The sequence below is a fragment of the Numida meleagris genome, chromosome 10, assembly GCF_002078875.1.
Source record: "Numida meleagris isolate 19003 breed g44 Domestic line chromosome 10, NumMel1.0, whole genome shotgun sequence".
Lineage (NCBI taxonomy): Eukaryota > Metazoa > Chordata > Aves > Galliformes > Numididae > Numida > Numida meleagris.
Window position 1 is genome coordinate 2,214,717 of NC_034418.1, and position 25,969 is coordinate 2,240,685.

The 25,969-nt window shown below is 47.0% G+C and overlaps 1 protein-coding gene across 3 annotated transcripts in view; it reads left to right on the forward strand.

The window, feature by feature from the left end:
- The window catches only part of GNAO1 (G protein subunit alpha o1), a 118,730-nt gene that overhangs the window by 16,262 nt on the left and 76,499 nt on the right, over positions 1–25,969 (forward strand). The window lies entirely within an intron of this gene.

Sequence of the window (25,969 nt, forward strand, 5' to 3'; positions counted from 1 at the left end):
GCAGGGTCTGCGGTGATGGAGCTGTGCTGCACAGAGCTGCTCCAGCTCCAGGAAGGTCAGGCTGGGCCCCAGCACCTCATTGGGTTCTTTAGGTATCAAGGAAGATTTGACCCGAAGGTGTTGTTGGATTACTTGCTGGCTTTGCTCTGATCAAATTTGCTTTGCTGCCATAAGAGTGAACATGGTGCATACGAAACTCGGGGCCGTGAGCCAGTGTAAAGGGATAAGATAATGAACTTTTCTGGAGCCTTTTACTGTCTCTGTATTAGAGCAGTTATTGGAAGGCACTAATCCCTCTCTGCTGATTATTGACTTTTAAATGAATCCTCATGCACCCTCCAACAGCAAAACTTGTGGGTTTTCAAGGCTCAGTAGAACCAAGACCTTGTCATTTATTTTCACTGTTACTATTATTTTTGTATTTCAAAGCAGAGTTTTCTACTACGAGTTCCCCACTGTTTGATCACAAAAGCGAGCCAGGGAAATTGTTATTTTTCATTCTGAGCCTTTTGTGCTTTTTATTTTTGTAATCCACGTGAGGCGACTTTGCTGGTCATTAGCCGTCTTTGGGAAGCGAGCTTTCTTTGTTGGGCAATAGCAGGGAAACATCAAATGTCTGGTTCCATGGGAGCAATTTGCTCTTGAAATAAAGCAAGCGTTGATAAGTTGCAACCCTTAGCTATGTTTGTCCTGGTAAATAAACATCACCAGGATCTGAGCACAAATACACGTTGTTTTGCCCCATTTAGCTATGCTGAGATTGTGTCAGGCTAACAAAATTTCCTCCGCATCACATCTCCTCATTCTATTGCTTGCTTATTTTGCAGACGTTGAGTGTTTCCGCACACCTAGCCAAGGGTGGATGTTGTAGCCATTGATCAGCAGGGCAAATAGCCCTGGAAAGGCATCCCATTACAACAAAGAGATGCGTGCTTTTGGTGGGTTCCTACCAGCGAATGATTTGCCTCTGTGGTGCCTTGCAAGGGGAAATTTGCTTGGAGGTGACTGCGCTTTGCCAGCACAGGGCATGCAGGGGACATCACACCCTCAGCGCTGTGTCCAGATTAAGGACAGCCATTGATATGTGCTGGCTTAAGCAGGCCAGAAAAAAGCCTGAAGATCTGTTTTTGAGAGGAAGATTCAGCTTTCCAAGATACCCATAAAAAACCTCATTAACCATTTAGCAGTGGGCTGCTTAGCTCAGAAGTGAAATTCCCCAAGTGAACCTCACAAAATCGAGACTGTGCTTCCTCCCTCACAGACAGCAGGAGCCAAAATAAAACAAACCAGCAGCAGGAGACCCAGCGAAACACGGTGGTGACATTTGTTCCACTTCGAGCAGGGGGCACACCGCTAATTTGGGCAGATGCACTTGGCATGATCAGATGGTAGCATTAGTTTATGGAAGTCTGTGGTGATGGAGGGAGGCTGTCCTCCACAGAGAACTTTCCTGTGGAAATTAGGAAAGGAGCAGGACAGCTCTCTTACTGTGATTAACTCGGGGTTTTGCTGGAGCACACACAAGCTGTAAGTCGGTCAAGATCCCCTTGTGCCAGGAACTGTACATCCAGCACAGAAAGACAGTCCCCGCTGCACGAAAGCATATATTCTGGCTGATGCTCCTGTCTCCTTCCAAACCGCCAGATTAACGAATGCCTTCAGCAGCAGAAACAGTGAGTTCCAGCTTCAGGTAGCTTTGTCTCATGAGTGAGCCCTGGTCTGGTTCCTCTGGTGTGTGGGGAGATGGCAAGGATCGTGGAATCATAGGGTCATAGAGTCATAGAATCGTTGGACTTGGAAAAGACCCTTAAGGGTCATCTAGTCCAACTTGCCTGCAGTGAACAGGGACAGATAAAAGGAGGGTTTCTTGTCTCTCTCTCCCTTATGGTTCCATGACATGCCCAGGAGCTCAGTGCCTTCAAGGCTTCAACCAGGTTTGGCAAAACTGGCCAAGAAACTGAAATATTTATGAAAGTGGGGGAGCAGGACCGTGCTTATTGTCTGGGCTTATTAACCAGGTTCAATAGCTAGATTAACACTGATGAGCAGACACTTGTGATTGCCATCTGTAGCATAGCTGGAGAGGTGAGAACAGGAGCTGAAGCTCCAGACCCACCTTCTTGGTGCTTCCCCATCCACTGTCGCTGAAAAACAGCAACAAAAAGATCAGATCCCTGGTGCACACACCTTCTGGCAGAGATCAGCTCAGTACAGCTTCTTAGCAGAGCATCAGCATATAATTCTCCAATTTAGGCCAGATTCAGAATCGATTCTGAAGATGGTTAAGATGCATGTCAGAAGGAAATTGGTCAGAAAATGGATGTTGGGTGGGCGTGAATAACACGGCATAGAGTAACTTGCAACACTTTGGCACTCAGTGGGAGAGTGAAATTGGTTTAAGTGAGAATAACTTACACAGATTTAGGGTGGAGGCAGATGTAGAAGTACAAACTCTGAGAATGGCCTCTTTCTCAGAGGAAAAGAAAAGGAAAAGCCAGGAAGAGAGGTTCCTAGGAACACAGCTCCCCTGGAGCACAGGGCCCTGGTTTTGAGATTTGCCCCGGGGCAGTGCAGAGCTGTTGCATACTCCTCGTGAGTAGGCCCGATCTCGTGGGTGGCAACCTGCCCATGGCAGGGAATTACATGATCTTTGAGGTCCCATCCAACCCAGGCCATTCTATGAGTCTATGATTCTGTGATCCCATGATTCCTTCTGCTTGTTTTCCTCGAGCCCCCATCACAGCCTCAGCACCGCTCTGTGTGCCCTGGGACTAGTTTGGAGTTCCTGTTGTTCCACCAAACCGCTGAGGAGCTCACCCAACACCGGAGGTGATTGTCAGCCCCCAGCCCACCCCATAGCCACTCTGCAGTTTCCTGATGGAGGAAACAGTGTGTAGTGTCTATTGCGCTGTCGTAGGAAACAGAATTGCTGTAGTAACAAAAGAATGTGGCGCTTAGCTTTTGCGTGGATGTCTTATTAGGTCAGAGTCAGCTGAGACACACTTTGATTTGTATTCCTGATGATTGTGCCCAGGCACTAATTGGCCCAAGAAGCAAGGGATCTTTGTTGCATTTGCAGTTTAATGAGGAAAAAATATTGTGTAATGTGATGATTATTTCCTAATAAAAAATAAAAAAAAACAGAGAAACCGAGTGTGAAAGAAAACCTGTGACTGAATAAAGACTGGATTTTTAATTAATATTTCTTTCTGTTACTCACTTGCTCTGGTCTATAACTAATTATTAACCCTAAATATGACCCTAATGTTATATAAATATTATTTAAATTAATGTTTAATCGTGGAATCATAGAACTGTTTTAGCTGGAAGAGACCCTTACAGGCCATCTATTCCAAGCTGCAATGAACAGGGACACCTACAGCTCTGTCAGATGCTCAGAGTATGCTCCAGCCGTGTGTCCCTATACTCCGTTTTGTTTAAGATTGCCTATATTTCCCTCAATATGCTAAGCTTTTTGTCCTGGGTGTACTTTTACTCACATTCATGGTCCTTTTTAAACCAACAGAACTGATCAAGGACTAATATGAGACATTCATATTTGCAGGACTGGGGTCTTTTATGCCCTGCTCTTGAGTACTGGCAAACTATTGCTTATGTGTATAATAAATGGCAGCACAGTGTCTGTAGGACAGCCCACGTCAGGGTTCTGGGCAGTGAGGCAGAGAACAGATCTTAGCCACCAATCCCTGTTTCCCAAAACAAGGTTGGATATTAGGAAAAATAAGAGCGGTGAGGCACTGGCACCCCAGGAAGGTGTGGGGGTCACCACCCCTGGAGGTGTCCCAGAGCTGTGGGGATGTGGCACTGAGGGACATGGGCAGTGGGCATGGTGAGGCTGGGGTTGGGCTTTGGGATCTGAGAGGTCTTTTCCAACCTCAATGATTCTCTGAAAACACGTTCCCATGTTCTTCTTCAGAAAGCGTGAGGTCTGTGCTCACGTCTTTGCCCAGCAGCAGCTCAGAGCTGCTAGGAGAGGGCCTTAAAGGTCTGAGCAGCTGTCGCTTTCGCAGACCTGTTTGCAAAGCTGAGCCTGAGGAACAGGGAGTAGGATACCCAACACACTACTATGTTTTAAACAAATCAGAAGCAATAAAATGTCAGCAATCCCTGCAGCATTTGGAAGAACAGGTTGGTGCTTCTTTGTTTGTCACGGCCACTTATTTTCTCGGGAAATACTCAGTGTGACTCTTTGCTACCTTTGGGTCTTTGGAGGAAATGAATGTGATTCACTGAGCTTTCACATTGCATGCTGCTGTGGAGCTCTGGCTGGCTTGAGAACCCCTTAGCTGATTAGCTGCTGGATTTTAAGCAACAAAAAAAACCCTAATCCTTCTCTGAAGCATAATCTAAGCATATATTATTTGAAATGAAGAAGTAGCACTGTTGCAGATCTTTAAAACAGACATAAGGTGTTAGGCATTTCAGTTTGACAGGCAAAATTTAGTTAGTGAATGTAACTGGACCTTTAGTTTAGAAAATAATTGTGTATATTAATCATTTGAGCCTGGTGATTGGTTACTTAAAAGAAATAAGTTGTAGTGATAGGATTCTGCGGCTCTACTCTCCTAATTTCGGTACCCGCTGTGCTCAAAGGCTCTGCAGGCTGCTTGTGCCTGCTCTGCTTGCCTCCTGCACCATGCCTCCTGGGCTTGCCTTAAAGCCCCTGCCGTCACAGGAGTTTGTGAATCCTCAATTCCAGGGTTTGAGGGAAAAAAATCTCATCCTCTGTAGCAGCACAGAAGTTGAAGGTAGATCCATAAACCATGAAAATCCAAATATAATTTGAAAGAAGCATGTGTTCATTATACTTTTAAAAAAGAGACTAAAAATGCAGTTCTTATATGCTTCGAGGCAGCAATTTCATACCTGTCAGACTCTTGAACACATGAAAATCTTCAAAACATCTAATCATCAGTATTCTTCTTTTCCCCATCTTTTATACATAGCGTTGCCATTGATCGCGGCTGCATGGTTGTTATGTGTCTCATCCCTCCTTGGAAGCCTTTACCCTGAACTGGCACAGGTCCTGGGGAAAAGGACTCTGCTCAATAATCCTGCTCAAGGCCAGAGACTCTTTGCTGTCATGTTTTGCAGGTTGCAAAATTTAAGTTTTGGCCCTAAAATCAGCAGGCCAGAGCTCAATCCCCCCACTGGAACAGAGCCATTGCATAAGCATGCACCAGTTGTGGACAGATATTTGTTCAGATTGCTCTTTCAGAGGATGATTTCTTCCCTGTAGCCTTTAAATTGCTAAAAAGGGAGTAGTGCCTGACAAAAAAAATTGATTTAAGAAAGAAGGGAGGGGAAGAAGAAGAAACATCATCCCCTTTGCTGGCGTTTCGTATGGAGCTGCCTTCGAAGAGACAGAGCCGGGGACGGGGCTGTCATGGTCGCAGAATGGGCGATCTGACCCCCCGCATTCCTAGCAACAACATGGTATTTACCTTATAACATTGCAGAAGTGTTAATTATCCAGATCCAGCAATAGAAATAGCTGTTTACTGGGGCTTGCTGCTTTCCCGAAAGAACAGGATCTCGATTCCCAGTGGAACCATTCATCGGCAGCTGGACAATGACGCTCTGCTGTGGGGCTTTCAGAGCAGCAACAAAGATTTCTTCAGCTCTGTGCCACCGGAGCTGACTCCCGCTATGGTACAGATTTGACAAAGGGAAAAGGAAACAGAGTCAATTGCTAACACACATTTCTCTTTCTGTAGCATATTTCTTTCTCTGTACTTCTCACAGCACTACAAAAGAGGCAAGTGGCGTTGCCTGCATTTTACAGAGGGGGAAGCTGGGGTGTGGGAGGGGACAGCGACTTGAGCAGACTTTGGTGGCTGCTGGCAGTCAGAACAAGGAGCAGGAGCACTGCCCAAGCCATAATTCCCTGGAAAACCCATGCGTTCACCCGGCCGCAGTGAGAGCCACTCTATTTCCACACACTTGAATTGTGGCTTGTAGCAGAGGGGGAAATACAGAGGGTAATGCAGACCCGTACACCCCTATTTTTGTACCCTCCTAGCCTCTACTTTCTTCCTCCTCAGCTACATCAGTTACTTTGGGGATAGGCTGCACACATGCTAATACAGTGTACTTTGGGCTTCATGCATATTCATGAGGACCAGGCTGCAGTTTCACTTCACGTAGGCTTTTCTCCGAGCAATTTTTGCTGTTGTTGTTGCGAAACATTTTAATTAATCAGGCATTTTAATTATCTGTAACCCTGATGAAAATGCCAGCACAACAGCACAGATAGAAGGAGACAATTGCTCAGGTCAAAGCAGCTCACTAGGAGAGCAGGCAGTGTGGCTACAGGCATGGGGAAAATACAGAGTTCTGAGTGGCGTCTTGGTGTTGTGAGGAAGGATAGTGGCTCTTTTTTTAGGCTAAATGTTAGGAAGAAATTCTGCTCAGAGGGAGGTGAGACCTTGGTACCGCTGCCCTTAGGAGATGTGAGTACCCCATCCCTGGAGGTGCTCAGGGCCAGGCTGGATGGGGCCCTGGGCAGCCTGAACTGGTGGGGATACCCAGCCTACAGCAGGTGGTTGGAACTGGGTGGGCTTTAAGGTCCCCTCCAACCTACCTGTTCAGTGATTTGATGATTTATCGGGTCAGGAAGCCCATTTTGATGGATGCTCAGGTGGTGACACTGAGTTGACGTGCTGTTAACTGGGAAGCTGTGTCCTAGAAGTATTAAAATTACCTTTCCTAGCTCTTCCTGCCTCAAACGACCCGTTTCACCAAACCACTTTAAATGTTCTGTGTTTTTATGAAGCTGATCCTCAGGTCATTTCTAGATTGATTTTGCGTGCAGTGAATGAATGAGCAGGGCTGCCTGTTCCACCTTTGGCTAGGCCACTTCATGGGGACACATTGTGCGTTGCAGGAGGTAAATGGCTGACAGATCTCTCTCTTCTCAGCATGCCTAAAAAGGAACAATCTCCTTCTCATCTGACCACAGTGCACAGGAAGCTGGGGCTCCTTTGGTTGGGAAGTGATTGAGGTTCACCTGTCTGGTGACAGAGAGCCTGGGGCAGCTCTTAGCACACAAACTGATGGAACTTTGCGAGTCTGAAATTCCTTTTTAGCTGTCTCAAAAAATGAACATACTTTGGTGCACAGGATGGACAACTTTGCATCACAATGCGAATAATAGATTCCAGAAATCTCTGAAAACCATTTATTTAAACGCCTAAATATTTAGAATTTCGTTGTTGGTATATTTCCCCACGTTCCCTGCAGTGAAAGGTTGCAGGAGGGTTTACACCTTGCAGATCTGCTGTCTCTTGGCTGGTGTGAGCTGAAGGCCCACAAATGGAGCAAATGGGATTTCAGCCCAAGGAGTTTGGAGCTGTACCCCTTCTCTTTCTGGAGAGGCCACTTGGATGGGTTTGATGGGCTGGATAGATTGTTCATCATAAAAACTCCTTTTTGACAAAGCTGTGAGGGTTTTCACAGCATTTGCTCGCAAAACAACTTAATTCCCCTGCTTTCTTCCAAGAACTAATGCAGAGTGGAGTTGGGGGGTTCTGCTTGCACCATTCCCTGCTGCCTTTTGTCACCATTTCCCTGTGTCCTGCTGATTATCTGTGTAGGAAGGTCTCTCTGTGGGCTTGGGCTGTGCTCTGGATCCTGGCTGCCTTCTCCAGGCTCTGCGATGCGGATTTTGAGGCTTAGCAGGCAGCAGGTGTGAGATTCCAGCCCAGGGGATGGGTGGGAGGAGAGGAACAGTTCTGTCTCAGGGCTTACTCTGCAGTGACTGCTGCTTCTCTCTGTGCTCTGCGCTGGCTCCCAGGGGCACAACACGCCAAGGCAGACGAATCTGGGAGTTCTGAGGTCATCTTCAACGGGAACAGAACCATTTCTGTGCACCGAGACTTTCTTCTCGCTCCTACCGGTGTAAATCCACAGAGCACCACCAACCTCAGCAGTGCTTCTTCAGAGGGTGAAGCCAGGGATAGCCACATGCTGCAGCCTGGGGCTGAAGGTTTACGCAGTTTGATGAGCTCCTTGGAAGGATCGCTCTAAGTGACTCAGCTCTCAATCTGTTTAGACCAACTTCATGGACTGGAGTAGAAATTTATCCTGCGTAACTCTTCATCCCCCCGGGTTATGCCTGGAAAGCAACACTGTCTGTGCACAGATTATTGTCACAAGTGATACTTTAATGGCAAAACCTCCTCAGCACCACTCGGTTAAGCATTTCATCACTGAAGGCAAGGCTGTGCACTTCAGGGTTTTCCTGCACCGCCATGTTATTGCCTCTCTGCTGCAGACGACGTTTTCCGCACAGCACCCTTAACTGAGCTGCTTCCCAGCACAGCTCATGGGAGAGGAACAACAACTCTTGAACAGCAAAATGCTTTGCATGGGTAGGGAACACCGGGGTGAAATGTAAAGAGTGTCTGGAAGAAGAGTGGCAGCATTAAAAGCTTAGTCCTAAAGAGCTGAGGGAGGAGACAGGAGGCAAGATGCTCTTGTACAGAATGTGTTTCAGCTGCAGAGAAGGGAGACAGAAAGCTGTTTAGAATGGTGCAAGCTGCAGAGGTTCCTATGCTGGCATGGGGAGATAGGGAAGGTAAGCTGGAAACCCATTTCCCCATGGTACCCCATTCCGCCCCTGGTACCTGGTGGAGCAGGCTGGGTTCGACAGACGGCAGAGGCTGGTGCTGGAGCTATGCACCTAGCCCTGTGTCTCTGGACTCCTTACGCACAGAGCCCTTTTTTCTAAAGCTCTGCATGCAGAGAAAAGAGAGAAAGAGCTCCCCACTTTAAGGGGAGTTCCCTCTTTCCCCAGCTCACATCAGTGTGGGCCTTTGCATTTGAGGTGTGACGAATGTGAGCTAGTCCCTGGAAGCCCCAAGGCACAGAGGTGATGCTGGTGGCTGCCTCCCAGGCATCCAGGGCAGCCCTGTGCTGGGTGTGACAGCTGCTGTCCCGCGCATCCATGCTGGTCACACTCTGCTCCTGCATTACAAAGGAAAGTGGATCTTTGTATTTTCCTGTGCTGACTTCTCTTCCTCTTCTTCTGTATAATCTCCACTCATTGTCTCCACTTAGATCATTTTCTCAGTCTGTTTTCTGTAAACAGCATTTTTTTTTCCTATTCTAGACTGTTTGGTTCATCTAAAACCTACCTTCCACTGTTCCAGGTATTTGGGGTTTTTTAGTATTTTTCCTCATTAGCAGCCTTTTCCCCTGCTCTCCTCCTTCCTGTCTCCCTTAGCCCAGGTTCTGTCCCCACTCGCAGCCCTTGCAGCTCCTTGTCCTCCTGCAGCCATCCCGTACATCCCGCCTGCCTTCCAAATGTTGACAAGAATGTTTTGGATGATGAGTGACTGACAGACAAACACCAGTCTCAAATACCCTGAACACTGTGTTACTAATAGCTTTATTCTTGTCCACACTGTGAGAAAAATATCCCTTGAAAGGGATAGGCCATATTTTTAGCCAACCTTAAACTCAGCTTCTAAAAAAGTGTTGTGCTCATCTGTCTCGTTCCCTGGATTCACTTTCCCCAAACAGCTTTTTAGGGGAGTGCTGTTAATTTGAACCAGTAGGAACGCATAATAAAACTCTCAGAAGCGAGTTTCCTTCTGACACCTGGCAGTGCTGCATGGGGTGGCAGGAGGAACTCACCTGCAGCTTCGCAGCGTCTCTTCCCATGACTTGCACCAAAGGAACCAAAGGGGGTGAAATTTGGACCCCATCTAAAATAATGAATTGGTGCAGACAGCCAGGACTTCATCAGCAGTCACAGGCAGCACCAAATTCTTATCTTGATTATTTCAATATATCTTGAAGGAGATAAAATTTAGAACAGCTTAGGGAAGATAAATAAGGATGTTTCAACTCCATGGTCGGGTGTGCGTGACCTTGCCTTCCTCCTCTCCTATTGGTCTTACGACAAGCCAGATTAAGGGGTGATCTCTTCCAAACAGTCTTCAGTTTGTTAAGCTTGTAAAGAACAGCAAGGGAGGAAACCACTGCAAGATGGATAAAGCTTAGAAACCTGGGCTGGGTTTTCCCTCTGATGTGCCTGCGAGGAATGCATGGATGTTAATGGGACCAATTCACTGCGCAGTGCTTCTCTCCCACTTCTCTCTGTAGTCCCTCTGCCAGCTCAGTCACTCTGGTCCTTCCCCTGCTGCCCACCAAGGCTGCTGCAGCCCCCAGCCCCAGCCTGGGGTCCCGGGCACCCCGTGCTACCTGCCTTGGGGCAGCCAGGCTCCAGCCAGCGCTCTGTCACCCTGCCAAGCCGATAGCGTTTCACTCTGCCTTCTTACAGCGCCTGATGTCAACACATCCTCCGCCTGAGCAGCGCGGATGGGAGGCAGCGTGTTCAGCATGGGGCTGTGCTCGCTGCTCTTTAAGGCTGGAAGGAAGCCAGGATCATCAGGGGTGAGGGGCTGATGCGTTGCTGGCTTGGTTGGGATTTTTTTCCCTGCTCCCTCACTGGCAGAATGAACTAAAAAGACTTGCAGTGGCAGCATTAGAGGCTGCTGCGTTTGAAGTGCTCTCATTCATTCGTAAGGGATGAATTGTTTATGGCAAGACAGTGCTGAAGCAATTATTACCATGCAAATGGAGATGTACACCTTCTTCTTTTATTGATTACCGGTGAAGCTCAGCACACAGGGAAAACTGCACAGCCATTAGCTTAGAAAACAAAGAGATTACAGAAGTGAATGTTGCTGTACTTTAACTTAGTAATGAGGGATGCCATCAACCATTTGCAAGTAACATTATAAACAACAGCATGTAAGACACAGCGCAGAGTGAGCATGCAGTGGGCTCACACACCCCACGTTGTTTTCACTGGTTTTCAGTCAGAGGAGATGTTTTCCCTGACATGACCTGGTCCTGGTCCCTGTGGTAAAAATACTGCAAGGAGCCGCAGGGGCTGAGAAGTAGAGCATCCAAAACAGCTCTACCGAGACAGCCAAGGAAAAAACGATGAGGTAAAGTTCAAACACAAATATAAAGGTGCTGCATCTGAGGAGGAGAAGTTGGACTGTCCCAGAGCTGCAACTGTCCCATGTGGGCGTAACGCACGTTAAGCCAAGTTCTTTTTTAGACAGATACGCTCTGTACCACCTGGTATCCTGCACAAACAGGTGCAGCACTTTGGAGCCCTGAATCCAGGTCTGAATAACATAGCAAAGTTCTTTGCACTAAGGGCGGTGAGGCAGTGGCACAGGCTGCCCAGAGAGGTGGTGGTGCCCCGTCCCTGCAGACAGCCAAGGTCAGGGGATGGGGCTGTGAGCACTGATGGAGCTGTGGGTGTCCCTGCTCAGTGCAGGGAGTGGGAGCAGATGGCCTTTAAGGTCCCTTCCAGCTCAAACCATTCTATGAAATGCAGGCCACGGGAGCTGTAGCATCCCCTCACTGTGAAATACCTTTCATCCACTGTTCTGCACACGTGAAACAGAGCAGGCATCCTTTCCACATACAATCTGCTTCGGGGTACACATCCATTGTGGAGAGGGTGGCAAACTGCACCTATTGGTTACACAAACTGCTGGCACAGGGTTTCCTCTCCAAACTGAGAGGCATCTTTTCTGCTACAACAGCTTTTTTCTGTTCCTTTGGCAGTTCCAGCTGGGTATGAAAAATCCAGACACTCAGCTGCAGACTTTAAGACATTGTTTTAGGACAAGACCTGTCAGGTGGAATGAGGCATTTGATGGCAACTTGCTTGTGCTGTGACTGTCACATGTGCATAGGAGAGGCTATGTTTGCCTTTGTGCACACTGTCCTTTCTGTATCTGGAAAAAAGCAAGAGCCAGTGCAGTGCTTTCCTTTGGCCATTCAGCATAGAGTGTACCAATAATAGCACAGTCACTTATGCAGAGTTTAGGGGACAGGACTGCATTCTTCACAAGGGAAGAGGCCCTCGCACACCAGGGACAGCACTGCTGCCCACATAATAAACAGAAGAGTGACAGTTCTCAGCAAGTTTCTCCTGCCATATAGTGTTCAGTTAGCTTGTGGTTTGAAGTTCTAGTATTTTCCTGCCTCACAGGACACTCATCCTGTTTTCAGTGCTTGTAGGAGGACAGGACAAGTTGCCCAGACTAAGAAAAAAAAAACAAGTTAGGAGCATGGTAGGGCTAATTTCTCTGCTAAGACAAGACTGACATTCCTGCTGCATGTGAAATTCATGGCTGAGGGACTGTCAGATTTAGCAAACGCACAGAACCAAGACTTTTGCAGGTGAGAGTTAGCACGAGTCCTCTGAAACCACACAGTGGAGGTTTACCCAACTGGAGAATTTTGCCATGATGTTCCTTCAGTGGACTCACCACAGCTCTTTTTTCATTTTTCTGACCACTCTCAGGTTTTCATCCCCATTTGTATGCATTCTCCGTCTGTTCTCACCCCCTGTTGTTTTCCCAAGTGTTTTCTAAGCCTGCTGCAAATCCAACAACACTCAAGTTCTTGTTGAACTCCTGAACCCACCCTGTTCGAGTGGGTGCTAAATCAGGCAGGACAAGCCAAGGCAACTCTAATTCAGATGACAGCAATTGCGCTTTTGGAAAATAACCGACAAACATTCTGCATTTAGACAATGCTGGTTGAAGGGAGGGAGAACGCTCCCATTCTGCGACCGGCCTGCAGAGCGCCAGTGTTCAAGTAGGACATTTTAATAACATCCTTCACGGACAAATGTTTTGCTTGGAACCCTTATTTCCTCCCTCCACTCAGACAATTGTCAGCGAAGGGACTCACAGGGAACAAAATGGAATTAAATCTATTGAGAAAATTAGAACATTCTGCATTTTTTTCTTTCTGTGCTGGATTCATTACTAGCGGGGCTGTAATCTGCGTTTTTTTTTTACCTGAAGCACACTCCCACTCTTACCTCTTAACAGCAGTGCTGCCATTCTCGCAGATAAACAGGGCCTCCCTGGATGGGGCATAGCTCTCAGCAGGCTGGTGGCAGGGAAAACAAACAAACGCTTCCCAGGGCCTGATCCACCTCGTGGGGTGGGCTCACCTCAGGCACTGGGTGCATTTGGGCATCACGATATTAGAAGGGCATAAAGTTGATAGAGAGCGTCCAAAGGAGGGCTGTGAGATGGGGAAGGCTGTGGAGGGCAGAATCATAAAATACCCCAACTCGGGTTATTATATGATTCTACGATTTAATTCATGTAGTCCCCAAGGTCATCATGGAATTTCTCTTATTTATGTTCTGGTTACCAGGGCTGTGCCAGCATCACTCCTTCTTGGCCCATATCGGTTCATTCCCTCAGCACATTTAGGTTCGTTTTGGCCCGGACACATTTGCTTTCCCTCTGCTCCATGTGATTCCTTCTGCTGCAGTAGGTTTGCAGGGGTTTATGAAGCAGTGAATTCCTCTATGAACAAGCTGGAAGGACTCAGACTGCCCAAGACAGTAGGCAAAAGGAACAGGCTAGTGAGGGACAACAAGAAATAAGCCATGACAGACATGGCTTGCATGCATGTTCACACTGCAAGAAAAAGATAGTGAGTAAAATAGTGAAAAGGGGGGAAATGAAAGAAAAGTAAGCCAGAAATTTATAATGTTGACATATGAAACTGTGGGTGAGGGTACAGGAGAGATCTGGGTTGAATGATTGGGTTTTAAACAAAAAGAGGGGAGCTGTAGGTTAGATATTAGGAAAAAATTCTTTACTCAGAGGGCAGTGAGGCCCTGGCACTGCTGCCCAGAGAAGTTCTGGATGCCCCATCCCTGGATGTGCCCAAGGCCAGGCTGAATGGGATCCTGGTCCCTGAGCTGGTGGCTGGCAACCAGCCCATGGCAGGATTTAGAACTAGATGATCTTTAAAGTCCCTTCCAACCCAAGCAATTCAGTGGTTCTGTGAAGTGGTGTTTCTGTGGTGGAAGGTTCTCTGAGATGGGGCTGTGCCTCGCGGCTCAGGAACCCTGGCTGGATGCACTAGCACGGATAAATCTTTCCATCCCAACTCTTGAAACAACTATTTTGGTTTACTTCTCCCACTCAGTTCCTGCATGCTTCTACAGCCCGGACCAAAGCTTTCAGTGATAATAGGCTCACTATTGCTTTGAATTCAGAGGTATTTTATCAGCCCTCTGTTCCTGTAATTTACTGGGGTTTAGAGTGGTAATGAGGATTTGGGTATGTAAAGAAACCCTAAAGTACACATGGAAATCAACACGAGGGAGTGTAACTGAGCCTTGGGCATTAGTGACTATGAATGGGTGAGGGAATGCTTAGCACAGAAAACTGAAACAGGAGAGACAAAAGCTGCACATAATCTTCCAGGACTGGCAAATGGTATTTATCTTATTTGTTTGGATAACTGGAGAACGCAAAGCTTTTCTTCCTTTTTGTTGCTCTGCAACTGTGCTGTACTGGAGCCTTAGCTGTGCACTCTGCGCGTATGGTGTTGGCAAGGAAGCAGTCCTCACCTGGCTGGTGTGGGCCGGGCGGTGGCCTGAGAAGTCCAGGAATTATGGGCCTAAGTCCATTGCTCCATCACAGAAACCAAAAGAATTAAATGTCTCCTTTCAGTCTTACTTTGTTAAAAGAACCACACATAAAAGCCAAGGGAGGAGGGAGGAGTTCTTTTAGATTTATGTTCTTTTTGGGTAAAAAATGTGAAGCGCTTCCTTGCCAGGGATAGTTTCTAGCAACAAACATCAGCTGCGGTCACAAATAATCCTACCAGTGAATATATGCCTGCTTTGTGTACACAGTAGCATAGCTGCATGATCAAGTGGGGTAGAAGTGTGTTGATTTGCTCCCCAATTTCATAGCAGTGCAAATTGGTCATAGCATTTTTGGCACTCGCATCTATAATTTCAGAAGCCTCATTTTACCGAGGAAAAAAAATGCATCAGGCCTATTATTTCTGCTGACAATGCTGGTACTAAAAATAACTGCTTGAGTGTCATTACAGAAGCTGTATTTGAGTTTGTCAATAGATAAATTTTGCCTGGACAGCAGGAAATATGTCTAATGATGAATTATGTTGCACTGGATTAGTACTCCTGGAGAAGAGGTGAAAGCCTCACTGCCTGGGAGCTTTGGAACAGAGGACTTAAGAATAAAGAGGAGAAAACAGCCTTGCATCATGCCCTGGTATTGGGCATTTTGGGATCCCTGAGAGGTGCCTCTGAAGAACAGTCCCAGGAATCTCACTGCCATCAGCCAAAGAAAGCAGTCACCACACCTCCAGGTCAGGAGCTGGGCTGCTCTCCGGTGGCATCACACGAGCTGCAGCAGAGACCACAAGCAGTGCTCCTGGCTGGCCTGGAGCTGTGGGGGCAGATAGGATGGCACCTCTGCACTGAGATCCCGTGGGACTCCGGCTGTGGGTGTGGGGCCGAGATCCCCATGATTCACATCTCACACCTTCAAGAACTCCCCAAGGCTGTGGTTTGGTCCTGAGAGATCACGCTGGAGTGGTTTCAGCACATGTCACCTTGCCGAAGTCCCCAAGCGGCCAGGCCATCAGGCAGTGAGAGCAGCTGCACCCGAGCCACACCTGGTCCGTGGAGAACATTCCTCCTCACTTCACACATCTCCTTCCTATCTTCCTCTGCCATTCCCTTCCCCCTTCTCAGTGTCTTGATGAGGCATTAACTGGAAATAGAGCCTTGGGGATACAGGTAATTTCCAGCCCTCCAAACGATTCCTAGAGCAGAGGGGGCTGTTGCAGTGCTGTGCTTCGGGTTCCAGCTGGGATTCAGGCCTGCCTGGCTCTGCACACATCCTGCTAGGGTGGCTGGGCAGCATTTAGCCTGAGTTATTCCATTTAACTTTATCGATTGATTGGCTAATGAGACACTTGTTTGCCTTAGGTTACTCAGCACTACTGCCTCTGCTTATAGATCAGGTCTTTTTTATCACACATTTCTCCGTATCCCATGAGTTATAAATCTATTATATAGATATTAGCAATTTACAATCATCACTGTTCAGAGAGGAGACACCAACTGTGCTATTAAATGCTAAATCAGAGCTCTCTCATTGATGCTTTCAAAGTCCAAATAATCTTTACATTTGTTTTCTTTCCTCCCATGCTGTTCCCAGAGAGGCAGTCACCTCTCCGGACCCCTTGGTCACACAGCTACAGGCTACTCCCATTCCTGGAGGTGTAGGTGAGGGATAGAGCAGAGCCACTGAGATGCATGCAGTCGTAGCTCGCTCACAGCTCAAATCGAACCATAAGCTGAAAACAATCTGTAATTGTGCATCCCTGTCTGATGCCAGTACAATGTGGGCATCTGCAGCATGCTTGGTCACAAGACAGTGAGCAGAGACCTCTTTGCTCTCCTTGCAGACTGACTTCCCCAGGCAGGGTGAGCAGCGAGCGAAGGGCTCATCCCCATCCAATCCCTGTGACTCATCACAAGTGCCGTGGCCAGTCCCTTGCGCTGGCTGCCAACCAAGAGGATGGGGAAGATTTGTGCTGCTTGAAACCTCAAATGATCTGAGGTCTCCAAACTTTCCTAGATGCTTTCTGGAAAAATAAAAGCTTACTCCACTAAAAAGTTGCATCATCCAGATGCCAGCAGTGCACCAAGTATGTGGGTGGGAAGAGAGTTAGAGTAGTGTAAGCTAATTAAACATCAGGCTCTGTGAATCCAATCAAAGCTCTCCAGAAGGCAGGAATATTTTACACCAGAAATGTGCTTAAACTCTGACTATCAGATGTGGAGTGAATTTATTACAAGGCAGATTTACCAGCTCTAGCTGAATGCTTTATAATGTGGTTCAGACAGTCACTTTGAATCGTGATGCATCTTGTTCTCAGATACTCTCAGGGAAGACTTAGAGGCATTTATAAATGAGTTCAATACGGAATTTCTCAATTGAAGATAAGAACACGGTAGATGACAAAGACTGATGAAAGTAGTAGGAAGAACATACTCATTATTGAGATGTTTGTCACTGTGGTCACCTCCCAACAAAATGGGCAAATACATTTACATATCACTTTAAATGCAGAGCTGCCCTATGCTGTGTCCACCTAGAGAGCTGGAAGTGGCTTGCTGAACTGCAGGTGGAACAGGCATCTGGTGACAGCTGCTTGCGCTGTGGTATTTGCTGCTTCTGCCTGGCTCTGGCAGCCATCTAGCAGTGAAACAGGCTGGAGGAAGAGGTGCCAAGCGGGCTCTCTGATGGCTGCCTGGAGGGGCTCACTTCCCAGCAGTCCCGGGGTTATTTCTTGGTAGTGCAGAGCTCCTGGGACTGCCATTAACAGAACACGGGGCTGGCAAGGAGAGCTTAAGTGCCAGGCAAGCTCTGCATCAGGCTTTCAGATGCAGCAGTGTCTGGCCCTAGTGTACCATAGACACTCAGTTGCTGATCTTTCTCCTTCACTGGCAGGAGCTGCCTTGCTGAGAGCTAGCACAGAGCTTGAGGAACGTGTAGTCAGGAGACAGGTCAGGGGAGCTGCCCTGCTGCATGCTGGTAACTAGTCCTTGGTCACTGATTCCAGGTGACCCGAGGAGTGGCGAGAGCACAGCCCTGGGTGCCAGGATGTGCTGTGAGGCACCAAGGATGCCCAAGGTCTTCCAATGCTTTTCCAAACCATAGCTCATTGAAATCGGGGAAACACTGGGAAAAATTGCTCCTCTCACTTTCCAGGGCAGGGCAGCTGGGAGACATGCAGCGGAGGCAGAATCTTCCATTGCCTGGGACAAGTCCCTCTCTGTGTGCTTTTTCAGGTCTTGTCACTTCTAGTGTTTCCTAAGCATCAGCTGCACATGAGAAACCCTAACGGGTTAACATTATTTACCTGGATGCTTGTGACATCAAGCTGTGCATTTGTGTTCCCTCCTGATAACCTGTTCTCTGAGTACAAGTGTAGAAAGTTATAATTTCAATATATCCAAATGCATGTAATTAATCACAAGTGCAACATACCTCCTTACTGCTGCGAGACCTTATTAGCAGTGTGGGTGGAATCCTAAAATGCCGTATGTGCCGTGTTTCAGCTCAAACCCTTCAGCTGGGGAAGTCTCAGCACATGGAGTGACCGTGAGCAGTGTGGTACAGGGGCTCAGAGCAGGGGTATGGGGGCATGAGGCAGACTGGGACCTCCTGTGTCTGAGAGGCACTGCTGCTCCATCTGAACTGTGCTTCAACTGTAAGCAGAGATTTCCAAGAAGCTCCAGTAAGTACAGGCAGCAGAAGATATGCACCCTCACTGCAAGAAAAACCACAATTACGCAGATGAGATTTGGCTTTATGCTGCCTGCAGCAGCAGGAGCGACAGAGGCCAAATTGCTGTTCCTTGCCCCGGACTTTTGTCACATCTGTACCCTGGCTCCCATTTTCACTGCAAAATTTTCCAGCAGTGGAGGATCCATTACAGTTTTCGGGGACTTTCTGCCATCAATCAGCTAATCTCCCTCGGACTGTGATCTGCAAGGTGCCATGCTTGGTGTATCCTCGAATGCAAAAGCAGCGCAGTGCAGAACCGGGAACACCACGGCTGGAAGATCGCTGAGCTGAGATTAGTGGGGGCTAATGGCAGCTTGGCAGCATGCTCGGGGGCAAATGCAGCATTTGGAGATGGAGCCCCCAAGCTGTAATTGTGTGAGGGAGGATGATCAGGGGGCGAGGAACAGCAGAATCGCTCCTGCCAGGATCAGTTCCTTCTCTGCTCAGCATGTTAAAACACCAGAAGCACTGCAAAACGAAGATCTGCTACCAGAGCTGATCAAACACATCAGTTATTGCTTCAAAAAGACAGTTGCTGCAAGATTTGATATCCCAAAAAAGCAAAGCTGCTTTAAAGCATATTTTTATGTTAGCTTAGTGTTTTCGTGGCAGCACATGATTCCTGGTGAGTGACAGAACAGCTACTACACATACTCAGATACTCAGCTCTGCAGAGCTCAGCTCTGCACACCATGGCTTGGAATCCCAGTGGATTTTGGGGGGCTTTGGAAAGCTGTGTTTGTCACGTGAGGGCTGGGAACCGCACGCATCCCAGCAAAGCTTTATTTTTTGCTGTGGGATTTGGTGGTGTTACTTGATTGAGGATGAAAATCATCATCAGATAAAGACGCTGAGCACATCCCGTTTCCTCTGTTGTCCACGGAATATTTGGTTATGGAACCCAAAATCTGAGAAGGTTTTGAAAGGCAAAGTCACCTTCCAGCTATCAAAACACTTCAGATGAGGCAGATGGGAAAGCAGAAATATTATTTAGGTTTGGGCAGTAAAACTGACATTGAACCCATTTGCCTCATTTTTCAGGCTCTGATGATAGTTAATGACAGCTTACAGAAGTTGTAAGTGATCTAAAAAAGCCATAAAAAGCTGCTTTGTGTCCTTGCTCAGGGGATGAATTTAACAAAACCATTATGGGGCTTTAAAACACTGTTTTGACTTTCTAGAACCAGCTGTGGGATGATCCAGCTGTGGTTGGAGCCCTCTTGCATCTAAGAGAACATTTAAGAGGATTAATCCCAATAATTTTAATTCAACAAAATGACCTTATGTAACATTACCGAGGAATTAATGAGAATTCTCGCATGTGGGTCATCACCAGCCCAGTGGATTTTTTCCCTGGAGGATCTCATTGCTCCCAGGCAGTGTGGACAAAGTAGACTGACAACATAGCCCACTGCATGGGATCAGAAAGCAAGGCACTCTGAGCAGGCACCCCTTTTCTTCTGCTGCATTATTACTTGGGAACGCACAAAGGAGGCGAGCGCAGCTGTCAGCCTCCTCTGGTGCTATTTGAAACCCTCTAGGCCCTGAGGCTTTTTCCACAGAAAAATGCAATCTCATCTAATGCAAACACTGCTGCAGGAATATGTGCTGTCCAGCTGTCTTTTCTTAATCGAAAGAAATCCTGGTCTAATGGTTTTTGACTGAGTTTCTTTGGTGTTCTCACTGAGCAGAGCAGGATGCATATTAAAGCTAATTAGGTGCATGTAGGGTAGTCAGTATTTGATCTTAATATTAAAGGCCCCGGGAGAGGGCAGGTTATCAAAGTTACACAATTCCAAATTTCAGTAGAACCAAGCTGTGTCAGTGCCCTGGTGTTACATAAAGCCCCGGTCTGGCGCGCTGTGGGATGGGGTGGTTGGGGACAGCCAACCTGCAGCCTTCTTTGCTCCTTCACCTTCCCACTGGGGCAAAGTTTAGTTTTATTTTATTTTTTTGCTTTTGGGAGCATAAGAAACTGATTTCAGGCAGGAAGGAGAGTCTTGTGTTTGTTCTATATTAGCAAGCACGATGGACTTTTTCTCTGGACATGGGCCTCTCTGTCTTTCTTGCAGTGAGGGCCCAACACTGAGCTCAGCACTTAAGGGAATTAGGCATGGTGTGGGGTATACTTGTTCTCCAGGGTATGCTGTTGTGGGCTTAGTTTTCCTGACTTTGTTTTGTTAGATGCCAAAGGGTGACTGTGCTCCTACCTGGTCTAACATGCAAGCTGCTCTGCTCTGCCTCGAAGCGGCAGCAGCGGTGTCTTTCATTGATCAACAGCAATTAATTACTTTCAGGGTGTATTATTTACACTTTTCAGCTTATTTTGTATGTTCACACTGAAAAGTAGGCTATAGGAAATAGAAGTAAAACGAATCTTGCAGAGCAAGCAAGGGAAGGAGTGTTGGCACATCCCAAAAGCACAGTGCAAGAAACAGCTCACCCCAATAGACACATGGCAGGGAACTGAGAACACAGCCCAGGAAACCATCTTTTGTCTCAACGGCGTGCAGCTCAAGTTTGTATCACCCCTTGAGGTTGCCCAGAGCCAAAATGAAGCATTAAGAAAAGAACAACAATAAAACTAAGAGCTGCTTCAGACAAGCCGCAGGACTGCAGGGACACGGCACCATGGCGGCGGTTTTCTTTAGTGCGCTTCCTTCTGGTTCTTATCTGTTTTAAAAAGGAAATGGAGAGTATTCTGTATGTTTTAGACATATATTTGGTACAGGGATTTGGGGGTATCAGGTCCCCTTGTGCCTAGAAGCTAATCGTTAGCTCAATGGCAGTTCACCTACAGGCAAAGCTACAGTGGGAGTCCATTCTGAGCAGGCTTGTGAGAGAGGTCCATGTAACACCACTTGCAGCTTTTTGGCCAGCAGTGAAGGTACGGAAGCACATGCCTGACTTGAAATAGACCTTGTGAAGGCATCGGTTCCTTACGTGCATCTTTATTAGACACATATTTTGCCTTAGAAGAGCAAGAATGCTTTTGCCCTGCATAGGTTCATGACATTTTTGCAGTTCTTCTGAACAAGGATAAGCTTAAACGTATCCAGGGCTGTAGATTGTGGCAGCATAATTCAGACTCCTGATGGATTTGCTTATTTTTTAACATGAACCAGCTGGTTAGTTCCAATAACATCTTTGTATGCAAGAAATACTTCAGTGGTAAGAATTTAGTTTTGAGTGACCAAAAGGTATTTCCTCCAGAAAGGAGATCATCCCCAGCTGGGATTTTATCACAGGGCTCCATCCGTGTTTCTTGGCTGGGCGTTAAGAATCCAAGTCGAAAAAGTTAAACTTTCTCAAATGAGCACTGCTGGTGACTTCAGATGACCCTGACTATGGAAGCTGTTTTTCTTTTCAAAAGCAGGCATGAAGGCAAACAGCCATCTTAATCTCCATCTCAGAGAACTTCTTGCAGGAATGGGATGTACGATGTGTCATTCAAGCGCAGCCAGAGTGGAAGAAGTATGGAAGATGTGAGAGATTTTTACCCTGTCACGAGTGTCTGAACTGTGCCTTTGCAGTCTTTGAAACACAAGGTCGTGGGCATCTGCGTTGGTTTAGTTTAACATAATCCAGGAGTTTTTAATCGCATTTCAGGCTATTAAATGAGTGAGAACAAAATCACTGGAATTTAGCTTCATAACTCTCCCATAAACAAACTTTTTTAACCTCACATTAAGATAAAAATAAATTTAAAAAATAGCTGATTATGTCTGGCAGAAATTTTTCCATCAGAATTTGATCAACCCCTTCCCTTCCCTGTGTATTAAAGTAAGTTGTTTTCATTCTTATTTTTCCCCATGTGCAAACAAGGCTTACGGTTTGGTTTCTTTTCCTTTGATTCAGCCTCTGCCCATCCTCACCAGAAAACATGATATGAAACACAAAGGGCAGGGTACTTCTGGCTGAAACCCTGCAGCCTCCTTCCTGCTACCTGGAGCCTTGGAGGTGAAGCTGAGCGCTGCACGAAAGCTGTGCAGTGACCTTTAACTGCCTTAATTTGTTCAGATGAAGGTGAAGAGCAAGAACTGATTTTATAGGAACTGGACCATTCATTTGCAAGGTGTTTGCTTGCAGTAGACTTCTACTGTAATAATCTCCTGGTGATTTCTTGCCCAGTTTTATTCAAGCAAATCACTGTAGTTTTAGGGATGTGCACTGACACAGGAAAACTTCATTCAGCTGGAAACATCCTGCTGATTGAAAGTAAATCATCTTAGGCAGAACAGGAACAGTATGGGATTTATTTTCTCTGCTAGGTAATTGGAAGTCTCCACGTATGTCTTTTACAGTGATGCAGACAGTCTGAAGCCACACAAGCAGGAAGTTAGCAGGAAACATTTCAGCAGCTTTTGCTTGAGGTTTTGGAGCATTTACAAAGTCCAAGAGATGAGGCAGGGCTGTGTCAGGAGGAACGGCCTGCATACAAACCAGCTTTAAGGAGCTCCTTGCTCCATACTTACAGGCACAACCTCAGGTGCATAACCACTTCTCCTTGAGAGCCCTTGGAGAACAGGTGAGGTACCATGAATCAGGAAAAAAATGTAAACATAGTGTCTGCCTTTATTAAATATAGAGGAAGAAAAGAGGAGTAAAAAAAGTTAAAGATTGGCCAACTTCTAGAAGCTTTCAAGGGAATTGAACTGTCCATCAGTTTGTAAGCATCTAGGAGATAAAAGGGGAGATGAGTGACATTCCATATGGATTATTAAAAAAATGAGGTGTGTTAAACTGATCTCATTTCCTATTTTGGTGGGAAGTAGGAGAGGAATAGTTAATGCAATATCTAGATTTTGGGAAGGATTTGATACAGTCCCACTTGACTTTCATAAAGTGTCCTGGAGAAACAGCCTAGAAAAAGCTACTGCAGGTCTTACATAAAGGCGAGTGGGTAGCACAACCTGACAAGTCAGAGAAGTGAGGACTGAGTCTTTTCTCAAGGTAGAAGAGCCAGCTGGAGGTAAAAGGAAGAGTCATTGCATCTGCAAGACCTAGCTTAGACCAAAAGGGCTGGAAGGAAAGCAGCAGAACAGCTTGTCTGGATCTGGAGCAGGGAGTTTTTGGGGGTAGGTGGACAAGTATTCCCCCCAGGACTGATCTGCATGAACTGGATTCTGGCTTGGATCGTTCCTCAGCTCGAGATGCAGCCCTGCTGTGTTGGAGCGACTGTGTGCTCCATCCAGAGCTGCCCTTTCCCAGCTGCTGGGGCACCATGTGTCAGCAGGGACATGCGACAAAATGATCTGGGGCTTTGCTTCTTTAATACGTTCATTTTTTAGTGAAAGGCTGAAGGCGTGTAAGTGCTTTGTTGAATGGAAGCCAAGGCGATCCTCTACGCAAAATGCAACCCCTGTTTCCAAGTATTTCATTTATTTTGCAATTAAGCAATAATCACTGAGGCACTGGGTGCTTCTTCAGGATTAATGACTTGCTGGGGGGTGGCAGAAGATCTGCTCTGCAGTGGAGCCCTTTTTCCCAGCAAACACCTATCTGTTAATGGCATCCTAAAATGAGTATGACAATATAATATGCAAACATATGGGCTTTGTGTCAGTGGCTGATGGATAGGAAGTAGGCATTGATAGGTACATTAGACAGGTTGATTCACTTGTCTCTCACCATTCCATTCAGTGCATGCTGTTCCATTAATCACTTGGTGAATGAAATGGCTTTTTAATTGCTTAGAATCGCTTTCAGAAACTACATCATTGTCTCCCCCCACCACAGTCCCCGGGATCCTCTTAAATCCTTTTTCTTCCTCTGCCCTGGGAAGAACTGGCTCTCATGTTGCAAAAAGGAACCTGCCTACGGCAGTTTCCTTTGTATTTCAGACACAGAAAAAATACAAGGAAACAGAGGATTCAAATTTTTAGTGCTGAAAATCCACAGTTCCTGCTAATTTGCAAGTTGCTCAAGGACTAGCCCACCCTGCCTGAACCTTTAACAGCTTGTCAGCCTCAATGCCCTGCTCATTTCTATTAGTTCCTTTGCATTTTTAGTGGTCACAGTATCTGAAACCCATTGCTTCTTGCATCCTGGAGCACACAAGCTGGGTTAAGCTGCTCCCTAACAGTGTACCTCCCCAGAGTGATCCCCTAGGCAATAAGGCGTAGCAGTTCTGCAGGCAGGGAGAAAGGTAAATCCCAAATGGGTGAGTGGCAGCAAGAACGATCCCAAAGAACCATTGGAAAAGCTGCCAGAGGAGCCCAGTGATCAACTCACCGAGGCAAGCAAGGAGAAAAACCATTAGTTAAAAGCATATAGGACAATAAACCAGTTCACAGTGTCCTAGCAGTCTTTAGAACAGCACTAGTCAGTGGGGATTCGCTCACTCCAATCTTAGGTAATGTGCTAACTGCGTGATTGATTAATCCGTAGGTACTTCCTTCAGCAAAACTTCAATACTGGCATCAGCTGCGCTGCTTTTAATCGTTGTGGCTGCCTTCCCAGAGAAATTTCACAGAAGAACAATCGGGTTTTTTTTCTCCGTGTTCTTTTATGCCCCGTTTAAAAGCGACACTCTTATGTCCGCGCTTTGAATGATGTCAACATCTTGCCCCATCAGCAGGATGTTCACTGAGGGATACCAGGGCCGCCCTGCACCGCTTGGTTCTGCCTTCTGAAAGCAGGGAGCCCTGTGACATGGCAGGGAATTGAGAAACATGGAGTACTTAGAAACATTGAAGTGTTTAAATGTGAAAGTGTTGGGCAACAACTTCATGGCACGAGGCCTTCTCTGAGTTGCCCAGAGCCAAAATTCAGCCCTCCGTACCCCAAAATCCCACCCCAAAACAGCCAAACAAAAGGAGTGAATTATTTCTGGTGAAGTTTTTTCTGATTGTCCAGAGCATCCCTGCTCTGGGGAGCTCACTGGAGGAGCCCGTGCTCTACTGAACTCAGGTGGGGCTGCTGCAGACCCCTGTTCTTTGTGCCAGTCATAAGTCGTTAGGCTTGACTGCAACTTTTGGCAAAGGACACATTCCCCAGGAGCTATTAGAGAGCATCCGAAGGAGGACTATGAGACAGGGAAAGGTCCAGAGGGCATGGAGAGTGAGGAGCACTGAGGGCCCTCGGTCTGTTGGTCCCAGAGCAGAGGAGGCTGAGGGGAGGCCTCATTGCGACTGCAGCTCCTCATGGCAGCCTGCAGCTCCTCACTGGGAGACACAGGGCTTAGGTTTGGGTGGTGCTGTGGGGAGCCAGGGGCTGGACACCATGATCCATGTGGGTCCCTTCCAACTCAGGATCATCTTATGGAGTTCAGCAACTTGTCTGCTCCATGCAATGCAGCGTGACACCCAGCTCTGCTGCCCACTCCGTCCCTGCTGCTTCGATGCCTGGCAGGAGGCCGGTGTCAGTGCCATGGTGGGAGAGCAGAGGGTTGGTCACTGGTGTTAGAAAGCCTTTCTATGAGGTTCACATCATAGGAAGTAGCTCTGTTGTTGTTGGCGTGCTTGTATCAGCCTTGTTCTTCGTGTAGTCATCTGTTAATAACACGAGGCTGGCATCCAGCCCTGCTCTCCTCTGCCATCCCAGCACTGTATCTATTTCATGCTTGCATATGATCCTTGCTTGCTCTTCCTCTCCCTGGGGGAGATGCCAGCACTGGTCAAGACCTCGGTTTGTGTATGTGATCTAGAAAAAAAAGAAAGAAGAGTCCCATTATAGACAGGATGCTGGGTTCTATTAGTGAACATATCCATTACTGAAGGACTGTATGTTGTCCAGTGAGATCTGCAGACGAGCAAGGA